The sequence below is a fragment of the Peromyscus californicus genome, unplaced genomic scaffold (genome assembly GCF_007827085.1).
Source record: "Peromyscus californicus insignis strain IS unplaced genomic scaffold, ASM782708v3 Scaffold_7__1_contigs__length_154581171, whole genome shotgun sequence".
NCBI classification, from domain to species: Eukaryota; Metazoa; Chordata; class Mammalia; order Rodentia; family Cricetidae; genus Peromyscus; species Peromyscus californicus.
Window position 1 is genome coordinate 147355623 of NW_026294595.1, and position 12449 is coordinate 147368071.

General features: G+C 44.5%; 1 long non-coding RNA gene across 2 annotated transcripts in view; it reads right to left on the reverse strand.

The window, feature by feature from the left end:
- Nucleotides 1-12449, reverse strand: part of LOC128100523 (uncharacterized) — a 97237-nt gene that overhangs the window by 1137 nt on the left and 83651 nt on the right. The window lies entirely within an intron of this gene.

The following is a 12449-nucleotide window of genomic DNA, read 5'->3' on the forward strand; positions in this document are numbered from 1 at the left end:
CTTAGCAACAACTAGGCTAGCTGGCATGCAGAAATGAGGAGTACAAGGTACAGAAAAAAGAGCCAGGAGGGTTCTAGTCCCAGGCCAGGCAGCAACGTTGGATACATTCATGACCTTCATTAGGTCTGTTTCCTTTTCTGCAAAGTAAAAGTTCTTCAGGTTTGGGGGATTTGGGGTTGTTTTTTGATGTTTGTTTAGGAACAGGGTCTCCCTCTGTAAGCCAGTCTAGCACTGGATTTGCAGCAATCCTCCAGCCTCAGCCTCTGGAGTTCTGGGCTTACAGGAACTGATGTGCCATGCCTGGATTTCTTCATCTTTGAAGATGAATCCTTTATGTGGGTGTGCTTGTGAATACACACATGAAAGGGGGTACACATATATAGAGAGGCCAGAAATCCACATCTAGCATTTCCCCAATTGCTTTCCTATCTTATATTTTCAGACAAGATCTCTCACTGAACCTGCTCCAACAGCTGGCCAGAAAATCCTGGGGATCTCTCTCTCTCTCCCCCTCCCTCTCCCTCTGTCTCCCCCTCTCCCTTTCTCTCCCTCTCCCTCTGTCTCTCTACAGCTGGAATTGTCTGGGCTTGCTTTTACGTGGGTTCTGAGGGACTCTACGTAAGTCTTCATGTTTGCATGACAGGTCCTTTTCTTTTCTTTCTTTTTTTTTTTTTTTTAGTTTTTATTTTGACTTATATTTTATTTTGTTATATTTTATTGTTATCTCTCAGAATCCTGTTCCTTTTATTTCATTTTTCTTTATTAAGAAATTTTCTACTCACTCTACATACCACCCACAGATCCCACCTCCTCCCACCCCCCCCAGCCCTCCCTCCCAAGCCACCCCACATCCCCACATCCCCCAAATCAAGGTCTCCCGTGGGGAGTCAGCAGAGCCCAGCACATTGAGCCTAGGCAGGTCCAAGGCCCTCCCCGCTGCACCAAGGCTACACAAGGTGCAAGGCGTCACACCGCAGGCACTGGGTTCCCAATAGCCTACCCATGCACCAGGGACGGATCCCGATCCCCCTACCTAGGTGCCCCCCAAACAGTTTGAGCCAAACAACCGTCTTCCATATCCAGAGGGCCTAGTCCAGTCCCATGGAGGCTCCACAGCCACTAGTCTACAGTTCATGGGCTTCCACTAGTGTGGCCAGTCATCTCTGCATGTCTTCCCACCATGGTCCTTTTCTAATTGAATCAACTCTTCAGCTGATACCTGAGGTCCTACAGGACACAAAAGTGAGATCATCTAAGGGTCCCATCTGATTCTCTATCTCACCTGCTGGGATGAAAACATACCCAGGCACCTGCATGACACTGACAACCTATCAGGCCCTGCCCTAGGAATGTCTCCAGGATCAGCTTGTAAGAAATACTAAATGTGAATCTCTTTTATCAAATACCACAGCGCCTGTGCTTAGAACAAGGAATTAGAAACGCTTTGTCTCCCCACCTTCTAGGACTTTCAGGCAAATGTTTTGCCCCATCCCCAACCTGATAAAACCTTTGTTTATCAAAGGCCCACTGCTGCATCCCCAGTATTTGATGCCTGGAGCTGTGAATCCCTCCTCCTTGGAGCAGTGCCCCCACCCCCACCCCCACCCTCACCCCTACCTCCCACCCCCACCCGTCCTTCCTCCATTTTCTACACACCAATTCTTTTCAGACTAGCCAATTGAATAGGACCCTGACGTCTGACCCCACCAATGGGGAGAAGACAGTCACCACCTGAGTTAGAGTAAAACCCAAATGCTCTTGTTGGTGTTTTCACTTGCTCCTCCATGCACATCCTCGTGGTCAAAGTTGGCCTTGTCCAGACACTTCCTTGGAATGCTGGTCTCTTCCTTCTGTTGTTACCCTGAACTTATTTCTAAGCTTAAGACTGGCCCTATGTGACAGAAGAGTTCACTGAGCCCGTGAATGTGGCAGAGGGGCTGAAGCAGAGGCATTGGTGCTTAATTAACATTGGCTCTCAGACAATGCCCCTGCCTCTTCAGACACATCAGGTCTCACCTAAAGGAAAAGTTTCTGTCTGGTTTCTGAAAACCTCTAACAACTAAACGAAGCACAACCGTCTGCCTGCAGACTGGTCTGGACTGAAAAGGTGGGAAATATCCAATTTTACTGAACACGTGGGAGGCAGGGGCACAGAGTCCCTCTTATCCTGCAAGTGTGAATGCCAAAGCCCCTTGGAAGCGAGGTTGGCTCTCTGTTAAGTTTTCAGCACATTGTGGCGTCATATGTCTGCCTTAGGGAATGTGACGCAAAACACACAGGGAAAAAAAAATTCATTCTAGTAATTCCCAGAGGCAAGAATCTGGAAAAAAATATGAGCCACCAGAGAGTTCTATAATAATCTGAAGATAGCAATGGCCTGAGACACCCCGTTGTCACAGGTAAAAGTACAATTGAGCAAGGAAAAGATCCAAGTTTAAAACAAAAGAAATGGATTACAGAATCAGATTTGTGATATTATTATTATTCTCTTTGTTTGTTTTTGTTTTTGTTTTTTCAAGACAGGGTTTCTCTGTGTAGCTTTGGAACCTGTCCTGGAACTCAATGCCTCTGCTGGGATTAAAGGTGTGCTCCACAACTGCCTGGCTGGTATTATTATTCTTACATCAAAACACATGTAAACAAACAAAAAGTAAGCATTAGTAGACAGACATCTCAAATGATGTACAATACGCTAACTACTGCAATGACCCCTGGTGTGGGCAAAGGGGACTTTTATTTTATGTTAGATTTTCTTGCTATATTACTTATATGGTCAATACTATTGTGATTAAAATGAAATACTAAGCCAGATAATTAACATTGAAGTAGGTAACAGAATTCGACAAAAAGAGAGTTGACTCCTGTTGGTTACACAGCAGCACTTGTGGCTGGCCGCCGCCGGCGGTGGCCATGTTGATGGAGGAGAGTGCTGGTTGGCGGAAGAATCACAAGCCATAGTTACCTTTCTAGAGCTTTATTGAGAGGGAGAGAGAGAGAGAGGGACCGTGCGGAGCGGGGAGAAATACGGAGGGAGAGAGTGCGGAAAGAGAGAACACAGAGAGAGCACGCCTGCTTTTTAGGATGGGATGCTGTCGCAGGCTAGTGACGTAATTAAGGACATAATCCTTACAACTACAATCTCCTGGATGGCCGTGATAGAATCTCTACAGTGATGGCCAGGCCGAAGAACTAAAGACTTGCTATCAAAACAAGAGAGAGAGTGATGCTTTACAAGAGACAAGTCTTGCTGGGCGGTGGTGGCGCACACCTTTAATCCCAGCACTCGGGAGGCAGAGCCAGGCGGATCTCTGTGAGTTCGAGGCCAGCCTGGGCTACCAAGTGAGTTCCAGGAAAAGGCGCAAAGCTACACAGAGAAACCCTGTCTCAAAAAAAACAAAAAACAAGAGACAAGTCTTGAAACAAAGGGGGGGGGGGGTATGTGTTCCTCAGACTCATGGTCCTCACTGTTGGTTCTTTCCTGTTAGAAGCATATACCATTTGCCTGATAGGATGTGGCTCACCTATGTGTCCTACTTAGAGAAAATTGACCCCACTCCTCCTGACAGAACTAACCCCATTCTCTCCTTAGGCTTTGTACCATGTTTTTGGCAGTGAGATGTAAACAATCAACATTTCCATGTCCAATAAAAAAAGGCTTAACATTTTTTTCTTGGATTCCTGCCTTTGACAGTCTAGAACTTCCCAGGTAGAGGCTATTTCTTCAGCCTGGCTCCCAGGAAGAGGACACATGTGGATTGAGGTTACCTGCACCATAGGCAAGAAATAAATACTTTCACAAGTCACTGAAATGTTGGAGTTGTTTGATATTAGAGCAAAGGTCACCCACTACATAGATCATCTAATGTGTTAAACTACTTCACGCACATATGTCATCATCTGAATTCAATCTCTGGAGCCCATGTTAAGTGGAAGGAGAGAACCAATCCACAAAGTTCCCCTCTAACCCCTACATATATGTCATGGTATATATGAGACACACACACACACACACACACACACACACACACACACACAAATAATAGTTCCCCTCTAACCTTCACATACATGCTGTGGTATGTATGAGGCCCACACACACACACACACACACACACACACAAATAATAAAGTAAATTTTTGAAATGTTATGAAGGAGAGATGAAGGGTTGAGGATGTAGATCAGTGGTAGAGCACTTGCCTAGCAAACACAAGGCTCTGGGTTCAGTCCTCAGCTCCAGAAAAAAAAAACTAGAAAAAGAAAAAAAAAAAGAGGAAGGGATGGACCTTGGGAAGGCAAGGGAATAAGGGAGGCTACTTGCATTTAAGATTACTATAAAACTGAAGTAAAGGAATCTATTCCAGGAAACAAGTTTTTGAAGATGATTGTTCCTTACATAAGTGGAAAGAGTTGAAAAAAACTGCTTTATATTCTACTTTGTATAATCTGCAAAAAGTGGGGCCTGATATGTAACAGCTAGGAAAACCTTGCATATGAAAAACACCCAGTTACAACAACAACAACAACATCAACCACCCAGGCCAAGAGAATAACAAGTGTAATAATAAATAATAAAATAAATAAGTTTAATCTGTCAACTCATCTCCCTAGGCACTAAAATCCCATGCTGTGACACCCCCCAGAACAAATCTGAAGCATAAATTAGACTTGAGTAGCTGTTATGGGACCTGTAAAAAGATGACATTATCTTATCCATGGAGATGCAAAATTGTTCTCCTATAGTTCTAGCAAGAATGGAGTGGAGACCCCATGAACATAGGCAGGCAACAACCTTCAGCCAAAAGTCAAATTTCACCATGCTCTTGAGAATCCATAGCAGAGGCGAATACTATGAGAGAAATGAGCCTGAGAAATGAAGTTTAATGATCTACTTCTCTGACTCAAGAAGAGAAACTCTACTTGAGCAAGAAGCCCTGTGAGGGGAAAGTTGGAAAGCTTATAGTCAAAGCTTACATCTCATTAAACATCATGAAATTCATGCAAAGGAGAAGCCTTATGATGCATTCACTATGGAAAACCCTTTTTAGTAATAATTCATGCCACACTGTATAGCAGAAAATTTATACTGAAGAAAATCCTCATGGATATGACTAACATGGAGAAATCTTAAGCTGTAATTCACTCTTCATTAGGCACCATGGGTTTCATAGATAAATCTGTGAATGCTTTTGAATGTGAGAAATCCTGCCTTACCAATACACACTTCACTGTACTCAAGGGTTACAGTGCAACCAAGTCAGAGCCCCAGCAGAAAACATATGGGACTTCCAGACTGACACAATTTCAAAAGAATATATATTTACAAAGGTATGATTTACAAGATGTAGGTATGGAAGGCAGCAAGAGACATAGGAACTAAACCCAAAGACAAAGAGGAGAGAAAGGGTTGGAAGAGAGACTCAGGGAAGCCTGTTTTGAAGAGAAGTATGTCTTCCTGACAGTCACAGGGAGGTAGCCAAATGAACTCACATCCCAGCCTCGCTCAAGCATCCCTCTCCCTCTTCTGCCGAATCAATCAGAGGCCAGGGACAAAAAGGGCTGTGGTATGAGCGGCCCCCTGAGACAGTGAACAGATGGAGAGAGGTGAGGGTGGATGCAGAGGGCAAACAAAAGCTCTCAGTCTAGGCAATGGAACCCTAGCTAGTGACACCTTCCACCCCAGGAGAGATCCAGCTGCCAGGCTCCCCGCTGCACCCCATGGTGTGCCAGAGCCTGGAACAGAGCAGGCACTCAGCCAAAATGTTTCTGAGTGATGACGGAATGTTGGAAGCAAGGAGATCTGGGTGCTGGCTGTTGCCCAGCAGGAGAGAGTTCAGACTGACTATCTTCTTCAGGGGCCTTGGAAAGCAGGAACAAAATGCTGTTGCTATTCACTGAGGATGGTCAGCTGACATTTACAGAACAAAACCCTAGCAGGGAACCTGGAGCTGATAACCTTGAAGGGAAGAGAGAAGACTGCAAAGGACCTAATGTGGAGAATAAATGTTTTTCTTCTCAGGCCTCTGCAGAATGGCCAAGCTCTTATTTCATGCTGTAAGTCATGGAGGCAACTGAGGCCCCAAAAGTACAGGAGAGTTTCCCACACAGTGAACTGGAATCTGAGCCTCTCTGCTGTCAAGCCTGGGTTTCCCTACAGCTCAGGAATAATATCATTTCTTCTGAGAAAGAGGCAGCGGTGATTACAACGGAGCACAACTTTACTCTGATGTGTCATAACACAGCACCTCAAGTATGGCACCTTGGCATACTGCAAGCTTTGAACTAGAGAAGATTGCAGTGTTGCAAGAGGAAGGGCCCGCCGCCTCTTCTCCTAAAGTGAGTCAGAGAAACCTGAATTCCAGGGCTACAGAGATGGGTCGATGAGTCAAATGTTTGCTGTGTAGTTATGACCTGAATATCCATCACCTATGTAAAAAGCCAGGCATGACAGTGTGTGCCTATAATCCCAGAACTGGGAGAGGCAGAGACATGAGGATCCCTGGGGTTTCCTAGCCAGTTAGTTACTCTAGCCAACTGAATCCATGAGCTGCAGACTCAGTGAAAGAGACTATCTGAAAAAAATAAAGTGGAACTGGTCATAGTGGTGCACGCCTTTGATTCCAGCACTCAGTGGGCAGAGGCAGGTGGATCTCGTGAGTTTGAAGCCAGCCTGGTCTACTAGTAAGTTCCAGGACAGCCAGGGCTACATAGTGAGACAGTGCCTCAAAAACCAAACAAATAGGTGGAAAGTAATAGAACAAGACATTTGATATCAACCTGCAGCACACACACACACACACACACACACACACACACACACACACACACAATGCATACACACATGCACATACACACACGTTGCATATATTCATGAACACACACATGCACACACACATACACACACGATGCATATACACATGCACACAGACACACACACAATGCATATACACATGCACACACATACTACTTTTTAAAAGACAAAGAAAGAAGGGAGAAGGGAGGGAGGAAGTGAAGGAGGGAGAAAGAGAGAAAAGGAAGGAGGAAGGAAGGAAGGAACCAGAAACCTTCTCCCCAAGGCAGGTCATAGAAAGCTTTTGTCCTCAGAGCCAGCCATAATATCTCCAGAGGCCCCTCTCTCCTCTCTCCTCTCTCCTCTCTCCCTGGGAGACTCACTTACAGAGTTTCTGCTCCTTGCCCCAGATGAAATAGAAAGAACCTTGACTACAAAGAGAGGGAGAGAAGAATCTAAACATATGTGTTGCAGAATATTTGTACACTGTGGGAAGAGGTGTTGCTGTGGTTAGTGTAATAAAAAGCTGAATGACCAATAGCTAGGCCAGAGAATATAGGCAGGACTTCTTCTAGGCAGACAGAGAACTCTGGGAAGAAGGCGGGACTTGCCAGCAAGATGCAAGGGAAGCAGGACATGCAGTACAGAGATGAGGTAACAAGCCACATGGCAGAACAAAGATTAAAAAATATGGGCTAATCTAAGTTATAAGAGCTAGTTGGAAAAAAGCCTAAGCTAAGGCCATGCGTTCATAGGTAATAATATGTCTCCATGTAGTTATTTGCAGGCTGGCGGTCCCTACAAGAAAGTACTATAACACAGATGGGCCCTGATGGGTCCTCTCAGTCTGTTGTCATCAGACTAGACATGGAGACATATTATTACCTATGAACGCATGGCCTTAGCTTAGGCTTTTTTCCAACTAGCTCTTATAACTTAGATTAGCCCATATTTTTTAATCTTTGTTCTGCCATGTGGCTTGTCACATCTCCACACAGTCATCTATGCTTCGTCAAACCCAAGCACAGAAACACATTGAGTGTTTGACCCCACAGCTTAAGGTCATTACCTATGAGGTAACCATGTCATATTAAACTGCAACTAACTTTTCTGTGATTTTCTATGGCTGACTTTCAGTTTGGGAATATGGGTCCCGACTTCATAATAGGTGAAGAATGGGACTGCACCTTTCTGCCCCTACACAGTCATTAATATGCTTGCCTGTATGAGCACGGAAAAAAAACAGGTATTAGGTGCCAGATTTCTGAATCTAGCCCCTGGAAGGAGCAAGTGTGTAGCTCACTTGGTAATCCTTCCATGCCCTTAACATTTCCAGTATCATGGGCAAAGTGCTTTCACATGCTGTGAGAAAAGTGGCCACTCAGTGGTTGCACAAAAGGCCACATTTTAAAATACGTTTCTATTTATAATTATTGGCATTTGTGCTTTAATGGAAAGTGAAAAATCCTTCTGTGTAGCACACTGAATTCCTCTCAGGAGAAAGAGAGTAGAAAATCAAGCCTACCTTGACAACCAGACCTTCTCAGACAGACCATGTTCCCAGGAGAACTCCAACTCCCCCAAAATCTTAGAACTCCAATTCCCACAAACTGGTTCCTTCTCAGTCTTCTTAACTGCTCACTTTTCAGCTGGAAGCTTCTCCCACCAGAAGTCTTTTCTGGCTCCAGCAAGCACTTGCAATCAGCCTCTTCCAGGATGACTGTAGTAGTCTCACATACCACTCATGGTGCTTGCATTAAACAGACTATCTCGTGGGAATCTATTCACACCAACTGCCATTCCAGGTATGAGATGTAAAACAGCAGGAAGATGGAAAGATGCCTTCATGGGTTGTGTGTAAGCAAATGTATGAAATATTGCCAAGAAATGTGGAGGCAGTAAGGGTTGTGATGAAAAATCAGTTGCTGAGTTCTGGAAGAGACAGACCCATTGGTGGGGCAGTGATGTTGTGGTGAGTGTCTAACAAGAAGCACTGTCAGGGGAGAACTCTGATTCAGATCATGTCCCATGTCTTTTGTGTAACTTCTCCTCCTGTGGCTGACCCTAAGCTACTGCTGTAACACTGCTGACATGGACTAGTGAAGTAATGTTGAGCAAACACCATCCGATGGCATTTCTGACGTACAGAGAGAGATGCACACTGTCTCGGGACAGATATAACATTAATAAGTATGGGGCCTGGGGCATGGCTCACTCAGTAAATTGTTTGCCTTTGAGGACAAGGACCTGAGTTCCAGCCCCAGGCCCCATGGAAAAGGTCAGACCCAGGGTCAGGTAGATAGTTCGATGCAAAAAAGCACTTCCAGGTGGCTTAGTGCCTTTCTGTTATTGCTCTAAAACACTGCAACCAAGACAACTTGAGAAAGGGTTTATCCTGGCTACGTTTCCATGGGAATGAATCCATCATGGCAGGTAAGCAAGCAAGAGCAGCAGGTGTGGCAGTCAGAGCATGATGCTAGGACCTCACATCCTCAATTATAAGCACAAGGCAGAGAGAGCAAACTGGAAATGGTGGAGGCTTTATCTCAAAGCCCACCCCCATTAACATACTCCCTCCAGCAAGGCTGCACCAACTAAACTTCCCCCAAACAGCGCCACCCACTGGGGACCAATTATCCAAATATCTGAGCCTAAGGGGGACATTCTCATTCAAACCGCTCTACCAGCAAGCCCGATAACCTGAGTTCAATCTCTAGGGCCCACATGATGAAAGGAAAGAACTAATGTCCAACAGTTGTTGCCTGACCTGTGATATACACACACATACACACACACACACACACACACACACACACACACAGATAAACATACTCATAATCCCAGGTGAGGTGGGAACAGGAGACCCTGAGACCCACTGGCCAGGCAGCCTAACCTATTTGGCAAAGTCTAGACTAGTGAGAGGTTTTCTCTGAAAAACTAACAAAAAAGGTACACAGCCCCTAAAGAATGACACCCCAGTTGTCCCCTGCCCTTTGCATACACAGCACACACATGTGCATGTACCTACACCACGCCTGTGCACCTGCATACACAGAACATATACACAAAAATAAATAAATATTTTAAAATAGGTCTTTGTAAGGCAACTGGGAAGTGATATTTTGAGAGTTTATTGTGTTTGGCCATGTTGGAGGAGCTGCAGTCGGCAATGGAGCTTATGGAGTACAGCTTACTGGTTGGTACAGCTATACTGAGTGTACCCCAGAGAGGCAAGGCCCCTGGCAGGGGGACATGAGTATACCCCAGAGAGGCAAGGCCCCCTGGGGGGATTGTCTCCAGAATGCCCCTTGCTTCTGCTGTGCCTGCTCCTGCTTGCTGTTATCATGTTCTTACTACATTTGGCATGGTGTGATTGTTAGAATCCCACTGTATCGAGTATAGTGGGATTGTTTTGTGGGAAAATCCCACTCCTCACTGGACAATTTCCTTGCATATCCTAATGAAGGTGACTTTTATAGCACAATGACTCTTAGTTGGATCGATGATGTAAAGACACAGGTGGTTAAGACAGTGAAGATGATTAGGGAAACACTCTGACAATTGTTCCAATAAAAGATACAAAAAAGAGAGAAAAAGGAAGAGAAGACAGTCTCCCTTTTTTCTAGATGTAAGACTTGCTGTGCATGAAAAATGAGAACAAGGAGGTTTCACACATAATAGATCCATGGATTCTGCCTGTGGAAAACCAGGCTGATGATCAAAGAAGCCAATTATGTCCCTATGCCCAAGGTTTGCTCTGAGTTCCTTGGTCATTCATATAGCTTACAGATTTAATCACGGGTTTCCCTGTGCACCTTGAAAAAATAAAGTTGTGAAAGAAATTAAATGATCCTATTGTGTTGTGCGTAAAGAGAAAGGAATAAATGCTTAGCTAGACCACTTGGGGAAGGTTTCGTAAGGTAGAATAGGCCCAGGAATTTGCTACATTGAAACGGCAAACAGCTGCCTGCCAGTACAAAGGAATTGGCTGAAATATGTTTGGCTTGCATAGAGCTTTGTTAATCGATAATAAAAGAATCATTGCTTTGGGGTGAAGATGTTACAGTGGGAAAAATAATACAAAGGAAAATGTTTAACTACATGTGGGCTTCTAAGAAAAATATGTAACTTGTGATCATAACGTGATTTCCTCTTGTATAAGGATTTTAATTTGTTTGTTAAAAATATGTAATTTGTGGTTGTGAGGTGACCTTTTCTTACATAGAAATTTTTGTCTTAGGTAGTATTAAAAAGGACAAAGGAAAAATGAAGAAAATGAATTAAGTTTTTCTCCCTCAGATAAGTCTCCTGTGTGTTCAGTTGCTGACTCCACAACTCCTCTCCAGTTTCTCTAACCCATTGGAACTGGACTCCAGCACTTGTTTTCCATGTAATTTACTTAATGGTAAATTTATAGGCTTTTTTATGACTGTTTTACAAACATCATGCAACATTCAAAAACATGTGAGCATTGACTCTCAAAACAATAAACAGCCTCCAGAAGACCTCGGAATGAAGGTTCCAGAAGAGCTTTTCAAAGGTGATGTTCCAGGTCACTCCAGAGAGAAAGGAAGGAGCCAGCCATGAAATAGCCTTGGGGTATAAGTGGCCTCAGGATGTGTCCAGAGGTGACCACAGAGAAAGCAGAGGAGAAGAGCAATGGCTGACTGCATACTGAGAAGAGATTTTAGTGACATCCTAAGAACACTGGGGAAGCCTGAAAGGGTCCAGAGCTCTAAGGAAAATGGCTGGCATTGAGAACAAGAGGAAAAGCAGGTCCCTGTGGTGATATATTGTGTACCCTAATAAACTTACCTGCGGGTCAGAGGACAGAGCCAGCCACTAGATTAGACATAGAGGCCAGGCAGTGGTGGCACACACCCTTAATTCTATCGCTGGAGAGGCAGAATCCTCTAGATCTCTGTGAGTGCAAGGCCACACTGGGAACAGAACCAGGCAGTGGTGGCACACACACCTTTAATCCCAGCACTTGAGATCTCATGCCTTTGCTTGGGAAGCACACTAACCTTTAATCCCAGGAACTGACATGGCTGAGTGGAGAACGGCATATACAGCCTGAGGAGACAGGAACTGAGACCCTCAGGGGTGAGGACTCAGAGGCTTTCAGTCTGAGGATTCATGGAAACATGATTGGCTGAGGAGTTAGCGAGGTGAGGTTGGCTGTGGCTTGTTATGTTTCTCTTATCTTTCAGTGTTTACCCCAATATCTGGCTCCTGGTATTTTTTGTTAATAAGAGCGTGTACTCCCATGTGCTCTCTCGCTCTCTCGCTCTCTCTCTCTCTCTCTCTCTCTCTCTCTCTCTCTCTCTCTCTCTCATAGGCAGAGTTTTCCTGTGTCCCAGCAGTTGCTCCCAAATAACCACACAGATACTTATTATTAATTATAAATGCTTGGCCAATAGCTCAGACTTATTATTAACTAGCTCTTACAATTAAATTAACCCATATTTCTTATCTAAGTTCTATCACATGGTTCATGGCTTGTTACCACATTTTCTACATATCCTACTTCCTCTACATTTGGCTCTCAGCTCCTCTGACTCCACCCTTCTTCTTCCCAGTGTCCTTAGTCTGATTTCCCCACCTAATTTTATCCTGTCCAGATATTGGCCAGTCAGCTTCTTTATTAAACCAATTACAGCA